Raw genomic sequence first — 21583 nt, 5'->3', positions numbered from 1 at the left:
ATCTAGCAACAGAGTATCTCCTAATTTCCAGTAGTTTGTGAAGCTGGGGCTGAAGTATCTCAATATGAACATCTTTCATGTTACAGTAAGTATGTTTTCTCAAATTTAAACTGGCTATTTGAACTTTTTTAAAAGATATCTCTAAATTAGTTGTAAGTATTTAGGAAAACATTTGCAAATATCTAATTTAATGAGGACGTACAATTCATTATTAAAATCTTTTTACGCTGTAGTTTGAATTAATGTATTTTATATTTTGTAGTAAAACGTAACTCAGATTTCTATAGGCCTTAAAACCACAGACAGTGGTTCCTATTTGAATTATCTTCTGTAACAGATTTCAATAAAATTGGACCAACTTAAAAAAAAAAATTCTTACAAATTCCACTAGGGATTTATAGTCAAACTACTGTTTTAAAATCATTTGAAATGATTGCTCTCTAAGCCACCCATTTGATATATAGTTTGGTTTATTCATTTTGCTATCAGTTTTTGGGAATAATCTGTTTTCATTTTGATTTACTTTTGAGTACTTTTATAATTATGTAAAACATTTTCATTGTTCCCGAACCAAAACTACAATATGTAGTCAGAAAAATGTAGCCTTTATCCTCTCCTTCCCCCATAAGTGACCATTTTTATTAGTTTTTCGTTGTTTACAAAAAATGTATATATACTTAGTCATATTACTCTTTCTTTCTTAGATAAAACTTACACTTTATTTAGCACCTTGTATTTTCTTCTACTTAGCAGAAATCCTGGAAATCACTCAGAATATAGGGAGCTCTTCCTTACTGCTTTTTAAACCTAACACTCTGATTTTTTAATTCAAGCAGTTCCATATTGATTACATTAGTGTATTACATAGAGAATTTTTTTTTTTTTTTTTTCAGTACGTGGGCCTCTCACTGTTGTGGCCTCTCCCGTTGCGGAGCGCAGGCTCAGCGGCCATGGCTCATGGGCCCAGCTGCTCCGCGGCACGTGGGATCTTCCCGGACCGGGGCACGAACCGGTGTCCCCTGCATTGGCAGGCAGAGTCCCAACCACTGCACCACCAGGGAAGCCCCATAGAGAAATTTTGATGGGGCCAAGTTCCTGGTTCTTCTGGCACTGAAACTTCAAAGTATTTTTATTTTTTATTTAAATAATAAAGATATTATTTTACCACAAATACTCAAACAGTATAGAAGTGTATGCAATAAAATTTGTAAAATTGTCTCTGATTCCCATATGCTCGGTTTCCCTTTATTCCTATCTCCAGAAATTACTACTAGTAAGTTAGTTCAAGATATTTTTCTACGAGTGTATAGCATTTAATATACTACAAATAGTTTTTAAACAAAATGGGGATCATATCATGAATATTCTGTAACTTGATTTCTTCAATGTAATATTATCGATTGAGCTTTAAATTTGGATAATGAAAAAGGTTCGTGAGTATAACTAAGACTTAAAAAATTATTTTGAGGGCTTCCCTGGGGGCGCAGTGGTTGAGAGTCCGCCTGCTGATGCAGGGGACATGGGTTCGTGCCCCGGTCCGGGAAAATCCCACATGCTGCGGAGCGACTAGGCCCGTGAGCCATGGCCGCTGAGCCTGCGCATCCGGAGCCTATGCTCCGCAACGGTAGAGGCCACAACAGTGAAAGCCTCGCGTACCGCAAAAAAAAAAAAAAAAAAAAAAGATTTTGAGACTTTTTGTCTTCTCTTTCATTAACACTAGTCAATAATATTTTTTTGTGTGTGTGTGTATATAACTTACTAAATTTTCTGTGTTGTAATTTCTGCTCTAAAATCCAGAAAGTAGTGTGTGTAGCTATATCCCTCTTTACTTTCTTCTTAGACTCAAACTTACATTTGGAATGAAATTGAGAAAAATTTTATTGTATTCTATTGTGGCTTAACACTAAAAGGAAATCTAAATAAAGTCAGTATACCTGTTAACCACCAGTGAGCTCCATAAAAACAGGAAAAAACCTGCCTATCTTGTTTATCACTGGGTCCCTAGCACCTAGGACAGCGACTGGTTCCCTATTCTTCTTACTCTCTATTTGTTTTATTTTCACCATAAATTAGAAGTGGATCATGTTCTGTATCCTTTTTTCATTTGTTAATATATTATGGAAAGTTTTCTTGTCAATACTTAAGTATCTGCTTCATTCTTTTAAATGAATGTATTAATGGAGATACTATATATTACATAATTAGGTGGTTTTAAAGACTTTAATTTGAACCCTCCTCACCCCCCAGACTTTGGTACTAGTGTTCTGTTTTTAAAATATTAGTGGAAGATACTAAGTTGAGGATTATATTGGAACGAACTTGTATAACTCCCTTTCTTAAAGTGTATAACATAAGTAAATGTTTATGTAGAATGGCAGTGTGCATTAACGTGCTGTAAGCAAATCTAATATGTGAGTATTCTGATGATGAATATTAGAGTTATTCACTTTAAAGTGATAAGCAATTCACATAATGAGAAATAAAAATAGTTAACATGTGAAAAAAGTGTTCAATTTAGTATAATTGGTGAAATACAAAAATAGAATGAGGCAAAATTGTACCCCTTCCTCCCCAGTGAAATTGGCAAAGATTAGAAAGATCATATTTAGTTGGTGACAAGAGTTTTGGGAGTTGTGTTGCAAAAGGAAAGTAAATTTATTCTTTTGGGAGGGCAGTTTGGAGAGTTTCAGAAGTTCTAATTCTGAGACTTTAAGGAAAAAAATAAGGCTATGCTCATAAATTTAGTTTTACATGAATGTTTATGAAAAATTTAATCCTGGGATTAATAACAGTAATACTACTTAAATAGTGCTTCATCCATGCCATACATTTATTTAATCCTTTCTACAATACTATAGTATTTATACAGTAGGATTAAAAATGATGATGTATAAGAATATTTAACATAGAAATAAGTTCATGATGAGAATGAGTGAAAACAAACAGCACATTGCAAAGGAGTATGTGCAGTGTGATTGCATTAACTGCAACAAAATAGAGAAAACTGAGAATATTCTCCAAATATTTATACTTATGCTTATAACCCTTTATTGTACTTACAATACAGTTATAATCCTGTTGTTCAAATATGTTACTTTTTCTGAGTTTTTCTACAGTGAACATATATTGTCTAACAAGGAACCTGTTATTTTTAAAAATGTTCTTTGATTTTCCAAAAGGATTTGCTTCAGGATTCCTGAACAGTGAATTCTCTAAGTACCTTTAAAGTAGAAATCCATTAGTAACTAACTTTTGGTGAACACGTAAAATAGGGATTAAAATGAAGTGTAGTCTTTGATTTCTGTTAATTGGATGGTGTTTTCTAGGGATTAGAAATGGAAAGAGTAGAAAGTTAACTGAAGCATATAAAGTTTGAAGCCTGACAGTGGCAAAATGACGAAGTCTTTTAGATGTTAGTTTTGTGGTTGCTGGCAGTAAAGCTTTATCATAAATGAAAGAAAGAAAGAAGGGGGAAGGGGAAAAAGAATGAAGGAAGGAAACAGAAAGGGACTTACTATATTTTTGCTTGCTATATTTTCATGGTATTATAATCAGGTATTTTCTCTTTTCCAGTAGGAATTTAGTAATTCTTTTTTTAAAAATTCTATTTCATTATATCTTTCATTTTATTATTTATTTATTTAATTTTGGCTGCGTTGGGTCTTTGTTGTTCCACGTGGGCTTTCTCTAGTTGCGGCGGGTGGCTAGCAGGGGCTGCTCTTAGTTGCGATGCGCGGGCTTCTTATGGCAGTGGCTTCTCTTGTTGCAGAGCACGGGCTCTAGGCTCGCGGGCTTTAGTAGTTGTGGCTCGCGGGCTCTAGAGCGCAGGCTCAGTAGTTGTGGCCCACAGGCTTAGTTGCTCCACGGCATGTGGGATCTTCCCGGACCAGGGCTCGAACCCGTGTCCCCTGCATTGGCAGGTGGATTCTTAATGACTGCACCACCAGGGAAGTCCAGTAATTCTTATAATTATTTTTTCTCCTCTTTAAGAACTGGTTTCTTTCAAATCTTTTGAGTCTTATAGTTTCAGTCTTGTTCCCACCCTTTTCAGGAATTAAGAAAATTAGTTCACCAGGTTGCTGCTTATGAATCTGATCTATGTAGGACTAGAACTTGTGCTAGTTTTACTTAGCTTCATCTTTAAGACCTTATTAAAATGTTTTTCTCAGTCAGGCCTTCTTTGCCCCATATTTTAAAAATTGTAGCTGCTCCCCAATTCTGCACTTTCCATTCCCCTCCTCTGCACTTTTTTTTGAAACATTTATCACCTTGTTATACATAATTTATTTTTTTTGTATCTGCTCTTCCCTCCTCCCCTGTTTAAAATGAAAGTTACAGGGAGTGGGCAGATTTTTGTTTCTTTAGTGCCTTGTGTATTTCCAGAGTGCAAAGCAATGCCTGGATAATAGGATTTCAGTAAATATTTTTTGAACAATGAATAGAGGGTACTCAGTATTTGTGGAATGATTGGATGTTTTATTTAGTTGATGGAGGTGAAATTCTAAGTGTTTACAGTTTAGGATTCCATAGTTGTTTTGTATTGTGGTGTTTCATTGTCAGTCTAGTAATAGAATTAAATTTATTGACAAGTTGAAATTTCTGAATTTATTTCTGAATAATTCCAGAACAGGGATTATTCTTTATTAACTTAACTTTTATGATATTGTTTATTAACATTTGCTAAGTGAATACCAAAAAGACTAATAAGATGAGTAGGGGAAAAACCTTTTAGCTTGCTGTGAGAGTCTGGCTTTTTTGGTCCTTGTGAGGGACCTGGATTAAGGTTTAAGAGCTTTCTTGCTCTCTCTCTGAGATTCATCCCAGGGATTTTGTGTTTTTAGTTATATTTCTTTGGAAGTAACAAGTTGTGAGGAAATGAGTTTGATGAAACTGCTGCCATGATTGCTTTTTTGAAATCAAAACTGTTGTTGAATGTTAATTAGCACCATAGCTTTGTGTGAAGGCTTTTAGACTTGAGTGATAATGAGTCTCATTATTATAGAGTGTAAGATGTTCCAAGGTCTCCACATTTATTCATCCAGCACTTAAGGCCAACTATATGCTAGGCACTCTGCTAGACTACTGAGCATACAAAAGTCAGTGGGACAGATTCAGTAAAGAGGAGATAGTAAAAATGTTTGTTTCACAGGTGCTTCTCCTAGATGTGGGATTTCCCAAAAGTAGGAGAATTTATTTTCTTGGGTATTTTTGATTTTGATTTAATCTAAATTGAAATAGAAAATGAGCCACTAACTAGTATTGAGATGTATGATCACAGCATAATTTTTTTTTTTTTTTTTTTTTTTTCGGTATGCGGGCCTCTCACTGTTGTGGCCTCTCTCGTTGCGGAGCACAGGCTCCGGACGCGCAGGCTCAGCGGCCATGGCTCACGGGCCCAGCCGCTCCGCGGCATGTGGGATCTTCCCGGACCGGGGCATAAACCCATGTCCCCTGCATCGGCAGGCGGACTCCCAAACACTACGCCACCAGGGAAGCCCTCACAGCATAATTTTAATATCAATCTGCTGTTGAGCTGGAGTTTGTATGAATGTATATGTCTTTTTGAAGGTATTAACATTTATTGTCTTGTACTTTTTACCTGCTTTATTCTTTTAATATAGTCCTTATAACAACCCTGAGAGATGGGAGTTATTGTCAGTATTTTACAAATAAGAAAAGTGAGTTTCAGAGAGCTTAAGTCATTCGCTTACGGTTCATAGCTTATAAGTCGTGGATTTTAAACCAAGCCTATTGATGCTGAAGTCCATAAACTTTTTATAACACTTCCCCAGAGGAATCTGGTTTTCTTTATTTTGGCAGGGTTGGGGGCACGTAGGTAATGTTAAATAACAAGATGTACTGAATTTGTAAGCTGTTCTGCAAATTTTGAGCCAGAGTATTTCAAAATAAAAATTCTTTTTTTTTTAAGAAAAAATAAAATATATTCATTATGGCAAGAAATACAAGATTAGGGAGAAGAGAAAAGAAGAAAAGAAGAAAGGTAGCTGGGATTGGGAGAGCCATAGTCCTGTTGATCCACTGTTAACCTTTTGGTATATGGGTGATATTTAGCGTAATATATTGATAGTTTGGATTCCAGAGTTTCTGAGACCTGGAGTTAAATCTGGCCTCTGCCATCTAATAGTTTTGTGATTTGAGACTTTCATGGTTTTGGGGCAAATTATTTAAATTTTTCAAAGGAAAGAACTGAGGTTTGGAGAGGGCAGCCTACGTCATAAAGGTTTTTTTTTTTTAATAAATTTATTTTTGGCTGTGTTGGTTCTTCGTTGCTGTGCACGGGCTTTCTCTAGTTGCGGCGAGCAGGGGCTACTCTTCATTGCAATGCACGGGCTTCCCATTGCGGTGGCTTCTCTTGTTGTAGAGCACAGGCTCTAGGCACGCGGGCTCAGTAGTTGTGGCAGACGGGCTTAGTTGCTCCGTGGCATGTGGGATCTTCCTGGACCAGGGCTCGAACCCGTGTCCCCTGCATTGGCAGGCGGATTCTTAACCACTGCACCACCAGCGAAGTCCCTAACAACATTTTTAATAAAAATAATATTTTCCCAAATAAAAATATTGAGAAATTTTACATTTTTGCAAAGAGAATGAGAGTGAAAAAGGCATTGTTATGTTACGTGAAATATTATTGTTATGAAAATAGTTTTGGCCTCATGGGCCTCCTGAAAGGATCCAGAGATCTAGACTACACTTTGAGAACTGCTGACATAAATATTCAATTATATTTTCTTCTTGTATTTTTATGACCGAATTTAAATCTGGAATGAATTTGATTTCTACCCTCCCACCACTCATTAGTCAACATCTTTTTTTTTTTTTTTGGTGGTGTGTGGGCCTCTCACTGTTGTGGCCTCTCCCGTTGCGGAGCACAGGCTCCAGACACGCAGGCTCAGCGGCCACGGCTCATGGGCCCAGCCGCTCTGTGGCATGTGGGATCTTCCCAGACCAGGGCACGAACCCGTGTCCCCTGCATCGGCAGGCGGACTCTCAACCACTGCGCCACCAGGGAAGCCCTACCCAACATCTTTTGAAAGTCCCATTTTCTTGTAAATCATTGACTGCCTAGAATGAAGCTATAAACCTTTCCACCTTGCTCAGTTGTTACTGCCTGAGCTTAACTGTTGATTGAAAGCCCTAGTCTTAGCAATCTTTGCTTAATGTTGTATCTCTATTTTGGTATATTCTCTTAGGTTCCTGATGCATTCCCTCAACCCCAACTTTCAGTTTCACATATATTGTCCTAAAACTTAAAGATTTTTTATTTCTGTTGATGATTGTGGCATATTGCTCTGAAAAATAGTTTGCTCACCAATTATGAAAGTGATGTATAATCACTGTAGGAAATCTAAAATGTGCATAGAAGCATAAATGAGAAAAGAATATTTTGTCACTATGAATATGCAGAGTGCTGCAGACATGCTATTATTGTTGTCCTGTGGTGGAGGTTACTTCAGTATTGAAAAATGCTAGCAAGTTGAGCTATACGTAAATTCCTGCTCCACTCTTAATAAATTGTACATCTTTTGATGTGCTGCTTAGCTTCTTGGGATCCCTTGCTCACCAGACTTATGTTTATTACTTTTTGTGTGTTCCTAGGTACTTTGGATAAAAAGAACAAGACTTCATTTCCCTTGTCACTAATTTTGCAGGTTAATGAAATAATAAACATGTTATGTGATAAGTATTATTATAGCTGTAAGCAATTATGAATATTATGGGAGAGCCTAAGCAAGCTATTGTTGAAAAATGATGAGGGAGTGAAGAGTAGGCAGTGGTCTTGAAAAAATTAAGGTTGTATAATCTTTCTTTAGTATTTTTTGATGATTTGTTTGGCTGTCTGGGTCAAGAGAAGGTAGGAGTCAAGAATGACTCCCAACTATTTGGCTTGAAAGACAGGGTGGATAATGAAGTTTACTAAAATAGGGAATATATTCTGCTTCTAACAAAATAAAACTCCCTGCACACCTACACTTTCCAAGGCTCTGTTCTTTTGCTTTCCAAGATGAGATCAGTTGTGGCCATGTTGAGTTTGATGGGCCTGGAAATATTCAGGTGGAGATGTGTAGGAGGCATTGGAAAGCTGTTAGGAGAGAGTGTGGGCCAGAGAGTTAGCAGTGTAGCATAAGTGGTTGAATGAAGATTAAGATCATCCTTTGAGAATTATTAGCAGGAGAAGAGAAGAAGGATAGGGACCCTCCAACATTTGAGAGACAGGCAGAGGAAAATAAATCCAGCAAAAAGTAGTCAGAAGAGGGGAAAATGGAAGAGTGATGGTGTAGAATGCAACTGACCAGAATTTAAAGAAGGATGAGGGTAGTGGAGAAAGGGATTTGAAATGTTAAATCCAGCTTAAAAAGACAAATAAGCCTGAAAATGGTTCATTAGATTTAAGAATAAGGAGGCATTGTTGACTAAAGCAAAAACAGTTTAACTGGGGGGCTGGGTACAGAAGTTAATAGCAAAGAGGTTAAAGGTGAAGAAGTGGAAGATAGTATTGGCTACTCTTTGAGAAGCTTGCCTATGAAGATAGGGGAGTGTGAATTAGAAGTGGACAAAAACATAGGGATTTGAGAGTGTTTATGTTCTAAGGAAGAAGAGAGGAGAGAATAAGAGATTGAACTAAGAGTTGGGGAAATACAGTCATCTTGGACTTTCTAGAGAAATGATTTCAAACTTTTTGTTCTTTTCGTAAAAATTTTTCTAAAATGTATATTTTAGATAATACTGACTATGGTTTTTGATACCTTTTTATGGTATTTCAGTTGTCACAAACAGGAGTTACTCTACTGTTGTTCTACTGAAGAGCTCCATTCTAAAATGGGCTATTTAATATAATCATGTAGCTTTTTGATGGTCAGTTTCATCTTTTTCTTGCATGTGTATGTGTCCTCCCAGCTCATTAATGTGGTTGATGCTAACAGTAATACCATCTGTTCCTACAAATGTACTGCCTAAGTAACTGAACTGGGAAATCTGTTAATCAGTTGTTAGAATTGTGCTCTGAATGAGATTACTGATATTAATTAGTAAATTGTAAGGAAGATCTGGGGGATGGCTGCTTCCATAAAGCTTAGTTTGTGATCTATCTATGTATCTGTCTATGGTTTTCTGCTGCTGTTTCACTTAAAGGATGTAGAGCTCATAGTTAGATTGCTTTAGAATGCCAACTCCAACACTTACTAACTCTGAACTTGAAAAACTTTCAAAACTTGACTTTCTTTATTTTTAAAATGATGATAATAGTACTTACCTCACAGGACCATTATGGAGGATAAATGGTGTAACCCATTAAAAACACGCTTGGTACAGAGCAGGTAGATTAACAATTGTTAGCTGTTACTGTCTCCAGGGTTTTGATTTTCTAGGCTTGATGTTCCTGGATGTTTTCTTGATTAGAGAGGTGTTACTATATTTGAAAAGGGACTAGATTAAAATAGAGCATAGTGTAGATTTTATGTGTCTGGGAGGGCAGTGAGAATTTGCAGCATATATAAAGAAGGAGATTTATTTCCTGAGATAGGTTGGTTGGTTGTTATACCTGTTGAGGGCAGGTTTTTCTTAGAGGCATTTGAAATGCTGTATACCTCTAAATTGGTTCTGTAATCCCTTTATTTTTGAATCGAATACAAAAAGTATTTTAAAATGAGAGGGGGGTAAAAATGACCTAGAATTATGTTATGGGGCATTTTAGTTGAGAGAGACAGAGACACACACAGAGAGAGAGAGAGAGAGAGAGAGAGAGAGAGTGAGTGTGTGTGTGTGTGTGTGTGTGTGGTAGAGAGAGAGAGAGAGAGTGTGTGTGTGTGTGTGTGTGTGTGTGTAGGAGAACAGGGGTTGCTGTAGGCTGCTATTTTAGGACAGGAAATTAATGTAACCTGGTGAGGCTCATGAATATTGCAGGCTTAGTATCAAAACCACTGGGTAACCTGTAATTTAACCCAGGGCAGTACTTGGAGGGCAGGAAGTTAGAGTCTGTACCTTTGTCTGAGAAAGCCTATATTCACCTTTTTTTATGAGAGACTTGAGCTCTTAAAAAAGACAGAGAATGAAATTATCTAGTATTTGATAACCGTCAATTTAGTCATTCTTTCCTTCCTTCTATCAAATAAGTTGTACTATTCTTTCAAACAATTTAGAGTTCTGTTGAGAATCTATGCCTTTTTTGGTATAGTCAAACACTAATGGATGGAAAATCCTGTTTTGTAGCTTTTGTGAATGTACAAGTACATATGTAAGCCTCGCCATTGAACTTCTGTAACACCCACAGACCCCCTTTATAAAGGAGAGGAGCATTTAATATGTTTAAAAATAGTAAACTAAATAGTTTCCTTCTGAGAATTTCTCTGGATGTGTTAATGGAGTTGAAAATTTATAAAGCTGCTAAACCCACACGGGAATTTTCACTTGTTTTAAATGCCATAAAAACAGATCTTACTTTTATTGATAACTGGCTTAGTAAAAAGACCATGTTAAATTCAGAATGATTTAAGAAAACATTAAAGGTTTCAATGAGTTTTTTTAAAAAAAGTACTTCCTGTATGCAAGTCTCTCCGTATCTGCAGTCATACCAAATGAAACACGAGTGCCTTGGTTCTTGCCTTGCTACAAAACCACCCTCTCAGCAGTAGGTAGAGCTTGTTGGCATTGGCAGTGTTAGGTCAGTGACCTGACTATTAAAGCAGTGCTAGCTTTTCATTGAAGGGGGGATAAGATCTCTGTCCTCTGTTGAAATATGTTAGGTGCTTGCCAGTTGAGTAAACTATTGTACCATTTGTGGGAGGTATTGGATTAATAAGGTTTAGTATTTTTGACTTGTCAAAGTAAGATTTAATTGTCTTGTATTAAAAAGTTGCTCTCGTGATACAGTTCTTCTGGAAAATTTAGAAACTCTTGGAGAATTCCCTTAAGCAAAAGGAAAAAACCCTAAAAACTCCAATTTTAGTTAACCATATAAATACCTCCCCTCTAAGTACAGTCAGTGGCCATTATGTGATAGTTGTTTTTCCAAAGTAATGTCATGTTATCAAAAATTGCATTTATGTTATTAATGGTTTTAAGTTGCTAAAATTTTAGAAAAAAGGGTGGTGGTGGCTTAGTAGATTGGTTTTCAGATTCCTAATCACAAAGTAATTGTACAAATTTAATAGGTAGGTTTTCTTTTTCTCTTTAAGATATAGGTTGTATATCTATAGAACCTAAACCACACTGAACAAGTATTTGATAACATAAAGCTAGCTTTTGCACCAGATTAATGGCCTTTACCTGTCATCACTGGTATCAGTAGTGTGTGTTAGCTATTGACATATAACAAACCACTGAAAACATGGTTTAAAACAACCACCATTTGTTATTGCCCATGAATCTTTGGATCAACTGGGTAGTTCTGCTGATCTGGGCCAGGCTTACGTATCTTACATGGGTTTGCTCATATTTCTCACGGATTTAGTCAATAGATTGTCTAAGACTAACTTGTCTAGCGTGGTCTCACTCATGATTTGCTGGTTGGCTGCATGTCAGCTGGAGTACCAGGGTGACTGGGCCACATGTCTTTAGATATCCTGCAGTCTGACTTAGGCTTGTTCCACTGTGGCAGAGCATATTTTCAAGAGAGAGAGATGGAAGCATGCAGGAGTTATTGAGGCTTAGGCTTAAAACTGGCAAACTGTCATTTTTACTGCCTTCTATTGGCCAAAGCATGTCATCAGTCCAATTCAAATTCAAGAGGTGGGGAAAGACTACAAAGTCACACTGTGAAGCGTGTAAATATAGGGAGACCTGAAAAATGGGGGGAACTTTTACAATCAGTCTTCCACATTCAATGGACTATACTCCAATTAAAAAAAAAACCTCCCACATTTAGTATAGTGATTTTTTTCAGTTACCCAATCATATACTTTTAAACCTTTATTAGTGATAAAGCACATACCTACTCCCTGGAGTAGCTGTGCTATACCTACAAACAGCTTTTATCTTATTTCCTTCACAGTTACGCTTTCCTACATAATGCAGATTGGGTTCCCAACTAAACAGTTGAGTTATGTCCTATTTAGTTAAGAAGACTGGAAGAGATGTCTAAAATTGTCCTCTGTTGCCTATTTTAATCTGATTAATTTTCCTGCCTTTCTTTGAAGGCTTTCTTAATAATCTGCTTTCTCATAGTCTATTCAGTTTTATTTCCCAGAGTTCTGTTCTCTGGCTTGCCCAGTGACTTTCTCTCTGTCATTGTTTTTTTTTGGAGATAAAATTGACACAACAAAAAAATCAAACACTTTAAAGTGTACATGCGTTTACATTCACAGTATGTAGCCACCACTTTTATCAAGTTCCAAAACATTTTTATCGCCTTGAAAGAAAAATCTGTGTCCATTAGCAATCACCTACTCGTCTTCCTATAAACCCCTGGCAACCACCAATATGCTTTCTGTCCCTATGGATTTACTTATTCTGGGCTGTCATTTGTTTTTATCCTCTATGCATCCGGTTTTGTTCTTTCTGCCCAGAGTATCCAGAATCCTGTTAGGCCTCTTCAGTATTTGGCCCACTTATTTCTTCCTCCTCACAGAGATTGTATCCTGTAGTTTAATTTAGCTGCAGTGAACATTAGCACTGCACTCCACTGGAACTGCTTTTCCGTTTCTCATGTTGTTTCCTCTGAGTCTTTCCTGCAGGGTGCTTCCTTTGCAGGAAGGCAGGGAGAGGGCCCTCCCCCTAATGTTTGTATATTGACCTCAGCCCTTTGTTCTTACTCTTTCCACCTTCCTTCTCCCTGGGTGATCTTAGCTACTTCTGTGGCCAAATTGAGATCTCTAACCCAGATATCATCAGAATTCCAGACCTGCTGGAATTACCACCTGGATGTTTCACAACTACTTTAAACTGAACATGTTAAAATTGAAATCCTTTTCTCTCCTTACCCTCTCCTTCCTTAAATGAAATGAAACCTTAGTATTACTCTTCCTTCTATTCTCTCTCTTGGTAAATGGCACCATTATCCATGGAGATCCCTGGGTTTGTTCCCAGGAGTCAGAGTTGTTTCCTCTTTATATGAGTACCTAATTCTCTACCTCTAGTCATTCTTCAAGTCCACTCCACCCCTTAAATATCTCTGGAATCTCTTCCTTTTCATTTCTATAGACCTCACTTTAGTTTAGGACCTTATCACTTTTTGCCTAGAAAGGGGTTCACAAACTGTAGCCCAAAGACCAGTTATGGCCAGCTGTCAGCAGTTTTTGTAGAATCAAGTTTTATGGGAATACAGCTTTGCTCATTAGTGTTAGGTGTTCATCGTCTATGGCTGGCTTTATGCTACAGTGGCAGAGTTGTGTAGTTGTAGCAGAGACCACATGGCCTGCAAAGCCTAAAATATTTACTGTCAGACCCTTTACAGAAAAGATTTGCCTACCCTTGGATTTTCTGTCTTTACCGTGTTTACCACTCCAGGTGAATATTCAGAGGTCTGACCATATATCCCATTGCATGAATCTTTTATTTACTATTCATTCCCTATTGAATAAAGTTTGAGACTCTTACCATACATAAAGCCCTTGCTTACCTCTCTTGGCTTATTTTCTCATTCAGAAGGCATCTTAGTCTCTCTGGTATGTGCCTGAAATGTTCTCTTTTCTTTCTGGTACATTTATATGTCTCTCAAAATCTAGCAGAGATGTTATTTTCCTAAGAAATCTTCTGATATTCTAGATTATTCCCTCTTCCTTGCTTCCTTCATACCTTCTACAACTTTTGTTGTACTTAACATACCCATCATGCAATCTTATCCATTTAATGGTATTCCCCTAGTAGACTTTAAAACCAATCCTGGGCCAGGCCTGGAGCCAGGTATTGAATTACTCCTTCAAGAAGTGTTTGTTGACTGAGTGAATTGATTGCTTTTGTGTTAAATTTTTCCTAACTAGTCTGTCATGGCAGGAATCATGTCTTAAACAACTTTTACTTCCTCTGATTGTATCTAGGGAAATGCTATATCCATAGTAGGTACAGTTATTGGTTAAATTCTTGGTTTGAATTGTCATCTAGATAAAGGAAGCAAAAGATTCCTTTTGGGGAGAATGGACATTTATCAAAGAGAGGCTATCTGGCTAAGCCCATTAAAAGGGGACTTGATTTGTTTTAATTACTAACTTCCCCCCCTTGTCATATATAGGCACTTTTTATTCTCTTCCGTACTGGGCAATTTAATTGATTTTAATTTAATATTTTGTGCCATTAATTAGGTATCATATGACCTGTTCTGCATAGTGCAGATATAAGGAACAAGATAGATGGAATGTGCTAAGTTGATGCATTCATACAGGACAAAGTCATTCTAGAAGTACTGAGTTAGTCTGGGTGTAAATGGGAACAGAAATGGAATGTGTTACTATTGCCATTAGCTGTTAGCTATCTATACTTTTTCTTTGCTAGATTAATATACCTGTTTGTGGGACCTAGGTGCTGGTCCTCATAATATTTCCTACCAGTAGAAGGAGGAGGAGTCGTCATCGTCATTGTCATTGTCGACACCTGTCTAGTGCTTTTTATGTGCCAGCGACTGTTCTAAGCACAGTAGTACATAAATTAACTCATTTATAACCTATGAGGTAGATTCTGTTATCCTTATTTTACAGATGAGGGGCCTGAGGCACAGGGAAGTGACATAAATAAACTTGGCTAAGATAATACAGCTAATGGTGGAGCCAGAATTTAACCCCAGCTGTCTGGCCCCAGACTAGGTGCTCTTGGTCAGTACGATGGACTTTTCCTTCATGGATCATGGAATGATTTGAGTGCACAGTTCTTGTGTTCATTGCCTTCCTCTTTAAAACAAAACTCTGGGATTTGGGGCCAGTGGGGAAAGGAGGAAGTACTAAATGATTAAAGATAGTTTTCTTAAAAAAGACATGTATATCCCATTTTATATTTTTCGTGATTAGTGATAGAATTCCTTTTATCTTTTACTGCAAATTGAGGCAAGAGTTTGGTTTTCTTTTGGCTTAACTTGTATGTATATAGTAAGTGCTTACTAAATGGTTGGCTTTAAGCAAAGAACTGTGGGGCAATAGAGGCAAGTGTATTACAGTTGAAAGTTAAATATATATATAATGAAACAAATTTATGTATGTAGCTATAGAAGCTATAATTTTATTTAGCTGTGAGTATATATAGTCCCTAAACCTGGAAATATATTAATGACTGTGGTAATCAAGAGGAAATCATCATTGGAGCTTCTGGATGTTGCTTTTAGCCAGCTTAAAAAAACACCTGGAGATACAACTTATATATAGCAGATTACTCAAAGCCTAAGTGTACAACGCGGTGAATACACTACCACAGAGATCAAGCGAAGTGTTCAACATTTTCATTATCATTCCAGAAGGCTCTCTTGTGGCCCCTCCCAGTCAGTAAATGCCCCATCCCTTATCTTGCTTTATTTTCAAAAATTGCAGTTATTTCAGCTTGGCATATATTAGTTTGTCTTTTCTACTTAAAGTGTAAACTTCCTGAGGACAGAGACTTGGTTTTGCTCACTGTTCTTTTCCATTGCTCAGCATAGTGTCTGGTATATAGTAAATGGTTAACAATTATTTGCTAACTAAAAATACTTAATTATTCCCTATATACATATTATATGGTACACAGGTGCTGCTTAATGTACTAGGTGCTGAGGGTAGATGGTAAATTTTAGTTTTCTAGGGTGAGACTTTTGATATCAGCATGATACTTAGACCAATTTTTAAACAGGGAAATTGAACTGTACTGGCATTGAGTTTAGTGTGTGCTGGTCTTTGCTCTCGTGAATGTTAGGAAATATGGGAAATTTGCTACCAGTGAGCGATAATAGCATTCTATCAGATTGCTTTCTTGAGAGTATCTGATTTCTTAGTTATCTCAGATTCTTAACTTACACCCTAAATGATCTTTTTGAATACCCCGAACAGTTGCAAAAGACTTAAATGCTCTTGTTCTTGTGGGAAGAGAACTGTGATAGAAAAAGCATTGGTTTATTTGATCAGGTAAGACAGTTTAGGTGTAGTCTATAGGTCTTTTGTATCACTTCAGTTAAAAGAATAAAAATTGTCTATCTTGATTAAAATAAGTAAAGGAGTATGTGGTTTAGAAATCATTCTAGTTCAAACTTATATTCATGTAGAGAAGGAAATTTTGAGCCAGAAGTGACCCTAGTATTCTGGTTCATGTTCTTGTTTGTCAAGTTTAATCCTCTCATTTTACATTTGAGGAAATTGGGGTGCAAAGAAGTTATGTTACGTGCTAGCTCAGTACAAATCAGCAGTCAACCAGTCTGTTTAACTCAAAAGTTCCTGGCTCTTTTGCATCATATTGACAGTAGAATCACTTGGGGACTTTTATAAACTTAATAAACATGTTAGGGTCCTACTCCCAAAGGCTTTTTTTTTTTTTTTATTAGATTTGGGATGGGGACCAACAGTGGAAGTTTCTGTTGCTCTACATCCTCACCAGCCTTTGGTGTTGTCCGTGTTTTAGATTTTAGCCTTCCTAATAGGTTTGCAGTAGTATTTTATTTTAATCTTGCAATTCCCTAATGACATACAGTGTTGAGCATCTTTTCATACTTTATTTGCCATCTGTATATGTTCTTTGGTGAGACGTCTGTTCAAGCCTTTTGCCTGTTTTTAATTGGGTTGTTTTCTTATTGTTGAGTTTTAAGAACTCTTCATGTATTTTGGATACAAGTCCTTTATCAGATATGTGTTTTGCAAATATTGTCTCCCAATTTGTGGCTTTTCATTATCTTAATGGTGTCTTTTGCTAAGCAGAAGTCCAACTAATCAGTTTTTCTTTCATGGAATTTGATTTTGGTGTTGTATCCAAAAAGTCATCACCAAACCCCTGGGCAGCTAGATTTTCTCCTGTGTTATCTTTTAGAAGTTTTATAGTTTTGCATTTTACTTTAGATCTGTGATCCATTTTAAGTTAATATTTGTAAAAGGTGTAAGCGCAGTTTATATTCAAATTTTTTTTTTTACAAGTAGATATCTAGTTGATCTACCACAATTTTTTTGAACACCTGTCATGCTTTTTTGATGTCCTCTTTCAATGGAGCTGTGCTCAAGTGTGAATTATGATTATTAAAATAAAATAAGGAGGGCTTCCCTGGTGGCGCAGTGGTTGAGAGTCCGCCTGCCAATGCAGGGGACGCGGGTTCGTGCCCCGATCCGGGAAGATCCCACATGCTGCGGAGCGGCTGGGCCCGTGAGCCATGGCCGCTGAGACTGCGCGTCTGGAGCCTGTGGTCCGCAACGGGAGAGGCCACAACAGTGAGAGGCCCGCGTACTGCAAAAAAAATAAATAAAAAAAATAAAATAAAATAAGGAACTTGAGATTATCATCATTGTTTTGATTTATAGAGTTAATTTTTTTTTTTTTTGGCTGTGTTGGGTCTTCATTGCTGTGCACGGGCTTTCTCTACTTGCGGCAAGTGGGGGCTACTGTTCGTTGTGGTGAGCGGGCTTCTCATTGCGGTGGCTTCTCTTCTTGCGGAGGACGGGCTCTAGATGCATCAGCTTCAGTAGTTGGGGCACGCGGGTTCAGTAGTTGTGGCTCACGGCCTCTAGAGTGCAGGCTCTGTAGTTGTGGCGCTTGGGCTTAGTTGCTCCATGGCATGTGGGATCTTCCCGGACCAGGGCTCGACCCTGTGTCCCCTGCATTGGCAGGCGGATTCTTAACCACTGCGCCACCAGGGGAGCCCTGATTTATAGAGTTTAAGAGTAGTTTAGGAGGTAGTAGCATATTGAGTAAGAGCTTGGGCTCTAGGACAACTCAGTTCTTTTTTTCAGATTCTGAATTTGCCATTTACTAGCTGTGACCTTGGACAAGTTACTTAACTGTGCCTCAGTCTCCTCCTGTGTAAAAACTATTCTTATGCTAAGTGAAAAATATGTAATATAAAGCGGTACAGTATGTTGCCTATCATATGGCTGATTCTCTTTGTTGTGCAACAGAAACTAACACAGTATTATGAAGCAATTATACTCCAGTAAAGATCTGTTAAAAAGAAAATAAGGAACCCCCAAATGCTTTATATACTTTTAATTTTCTAATCCCTGTTACTTTATTCCCTACAGTGTGTTCTAGAGAAATAATAATGGTGTTAATCTAAAGAAGAATAAACATACTTGGACTGTTTCTGTTGTTATTGATGACTTTCTGGCAGAAGCAGATTTACATAAGGGAGTTTAATGACTGACCTAGTATAATCATCGTTTGAAGTGCGTAAAGTATAAAAAACTCTGAGTGCTTACTTCATTCTACAAGCTCATTGTTTTCTAAACTCAATAAATATCGAATAGTTCAAGAGTAACAGTTATATGTAAAAGGTGATGGTGAAAGAAGAGCTGTAGTGTCTATGAAAACATATTTCACTTCTTTGTATATGATAATTACTATCTGCTTGCTTATGTATGTAGAATAATTTATTTTAGATTTTGTTTGAGTTAATCTTGCCAAAAAGAATATGAATTTTTTAAGGTAATGGGTCTTCAGTTCTTCAATGTTACAGAACTTCTGGGTAGAGAAGTATGTGTTTCTTAATTGCTGTGGATAAGCTAAGATCAGGAGCAAGATAAGAATGTCCACTATTGCCACTTCTATTCAACATTGTATTGGAAGTCCTAGCTACGGCAGTTTGGCAAGAAAAAGAAATCAAAGGCATCCAAATTGGTGAGGGGGAAGTAAAACTGTCTCTGTTTGTGTATAGATCAGATGTGTATAGAAAGTCCAACAAATCCACTATTACAGCTAATCAGTGAGTTTATTAGCATGACAGAGAATCACTGTATAAAAGTAAGTTGTATTTCAGGAGATTGGGATTCATATATATACACTAATATGTATAAAATGGATAACTAATAAGAACCTGCTGTATAAAAAAATAAATAAAATTCAAAACAAAGGTTGAGGAAAGTTCCCTCTATGCCTACTTTCTGCAGGGTTTTTATCATAAATGGGTGTTGAATTTTGTCAAAAGCTTCTTCTGCATCTATTGAGATGATCATATGGTTTTTCTCCTTCAATTTGTTAATATGGTTTATCACATTGATTGATTTGCATATATTGACGAATCCTTGCATTCCTGGAATAAACCCCACTTGATCATGGTGTATGATCCTTTTAATGTGCTGTTGGATTCTGTTTGCTAGTGTTTTGTTGAGGATTTTTGCATCTATGTTCATCAGTGATATTGGCCTGTAGTTTTCTTTCTTTGTGACATCCTTGTCTGGTTTTGGTATCAAGGTGATGGTGGCCTTGTAGAATGAATTTGGGAGTGTTCCTCCCTCTGCTATATTTTGGAAGAGTTTGAGAAGGATAGGTGTTAGCTCTTCTCTAAACATTTGATAGAATTCACCTGTGAAGCCATCTGGTCCTGGGCTTTTGTTTGTTGGAAGATTTTTAATCACACTTTCAATTTCAGTGCTTGTGATTGGTCTGTTCATATTTTCTATTTCTTCCTGATTCAGTCTTGGCAGGTTGTGCATTTCTAAGAATTTGTCCATTTCTTCCAGGTTGTCCATTTGATTGGCATAGAGTTGCTTGTAGTAATCTCTCATGATCTTTTGTATTTCTGCAGTGTCAGTTGTTACTTCTCCTTTTTCATTTCTAGTTCTATTGATTTGAGTCTTCCCCCTTTTTTTCTTGATGAGTCTGGCTAATGGTTTATCAATTTTGTTTATCTTCTCAAAGAACCAGCTTTTAGTTTTATTGATCTTTGCTATCATTTCCTTCATTTCTTTTTCATTTATTTCTGATCTGATTTTTATGATTTCTTTCCTTCTGCTAACTTTGGGGTTTTTTTGTTCTCCTTTCTCTAATTGCTTTAGGTGCAAGATGAGGTTGTTTATTCGAGATGTTTCCTGTTTCTTAAGGTGGGCTTGTATTGGTATAAACTTCCCTCTTAGAACTGCTTTTGCTGCATCCCATAGGTTTTGGGTCATTGTGTCTCCATTGTCATTTATTTCTAGGTATTTTTTTATTTCCTCTTTGATTCCTTCAGTGATCACTTCGTTATTAAGTAGTGTATTGTTTAGCTTCCATGTGTTTGTATTTTTTACAGATCTTTTCCTGTAATTGATATCTAGTCTCATGGTGGTGTGGTCGGAAAAGATACTTGATACAATTTTAATTTTCTTAAATTTACCAAGGCTTGATTTGTGACCCAAGATATGATCTATCCTGGAGAATGTTCCATGAGCACTTGAGAAAAATGTGTATTCTGTTGTTTTTGGATGAAGTGTCCTATAAATATCAATTAAGTCCATCTTGTTTAATGTATCATTTAAAGCTTGTGTTTCCTTATTTATTTTCATTTTGGATGATCTGTCCATTGGTGAAGAAAGTGGGGTGTTAAAGTCCCCTACTATGAATGTGTTACTGTCGATTTCCCCTTTTATGGCTGTTAGTATTTGCCTTATGTATTGAGGTGCTCCTATGTTGGGTGCATAAATATTTACAATTGTTATATCTTCTTCTTGGATCGATCCCTTGATCATTATGTAGTGTCCTACTTTGTCTCTTCTAATACTTGTTATTTTAAAGTCTATTTTGTCTGATATGAGAATTGCTACTCCAGCTTTCTTTTGGTTTCCATTTGCATGGAATATATTTTTCCATCCCCTTACTTTCAGTCTGTATGTGTCTCTAGGTCTGAAGTGGGTCTCTTGTAGACAGCATATATATGGGTCTTGTTTTTGTATCCATTCAGCCAATCGGTGTCTTTTGGTGGGAGCATTTAATCCATTTACATTTAAGGTAATTATTGATATGTATGTTCCTATTCCCATTTTCTTAATTGTTTTGGGTTCGTTATTGTAGGTCTTTTCCTTCTCTTGTGTTTCTTGCCTAGAGAAGTTTCTTTAGCATTTGTTTGTAAAGCTGGTTTCCTGGTGCTGAACTCTCTCAGTTTTTGCTTGTCTGTAAAGGTTTTAATTTCTCCATCAAATCTGAATGAGATCCTTGCTGGGTAGAGTAATCTTGGTTGCACGTTCTTCTCCTTCATCACTTTAAATATGTCCTGCCAGTCCCTTCTGGCTTGCAGAGTTTCTCCTGAAAGATCAGCTATTAACCTTATGGGGATTCCCTTGTGTGTTATTTGTTGTTTTTCCCTTGCTGCTTTTAATATGCTTTCTTTGTATTTAATTTTTGACAGTTTGACTAATATGTGTCTTGGCGTATTTCTCCTTGGATTTTTCCTGTATGGGACTCTCTGTGCTTCCTGGACTTGATTAACTATTTCCTTTCCCATATTAGGGAAGTTTTCAACTATAATCTCTTTAAATATCTTCTCAGTCCCTTTCTTTTTCTCTTCTTCTTCTGGAACCCCTGTAATTCGAATGTTGGTGTGTTTAATGTTGTCCCAGAGGTCTCTGAGACTGTCCTCAGTTCTTTTCATTCTTTTTTCTTTATTGTGCTCTGCAGTAGTTATTTCCACTATTTTATCTTCCAGGTCACTTATCCGTTCTTCTGCCTCAGTTATTCTGCCATTGATCCCATCTAGAGTATTTTTCATTTCATTTATTGTGTTGTTCATTGTTGT

The 21583-nt window shown here is 36.9% G+C and overlaps 1 protein-coding gene across 5 annotated transcripts in view; it reads left to right on the top strand.

Moving 5' to 3' along the window:
- GSK3B (glycogen synthase kinase 3 beta) overlaps window positions 1–21583 on the top strand; it is a 201585-nt gene that overhangs the window by 24087 nt on the left and 155915 nt on the right. The window lies entirely within an intron of this gene.

Source organism: Delphinapterus leucas, chromosome 4 (genome assembly GCF_059928025.1).
Source record: "Delphinapterus leucas isolate spDelLeu-1000000601 "Yukka" chromosome 4, BTC_Dleu_Yukka2, whole genome shotgun sequence".
Taxonomy (NCBI): Eukaryota; Metazoa; Chordata; class Mammalia; order Artiodactyla; family Monodontidae; genus Delphinapterus; species Delphinapterus leucas.
This window is presented reverse-complemented; position numbering and strand designations above follow the sequence as displayed.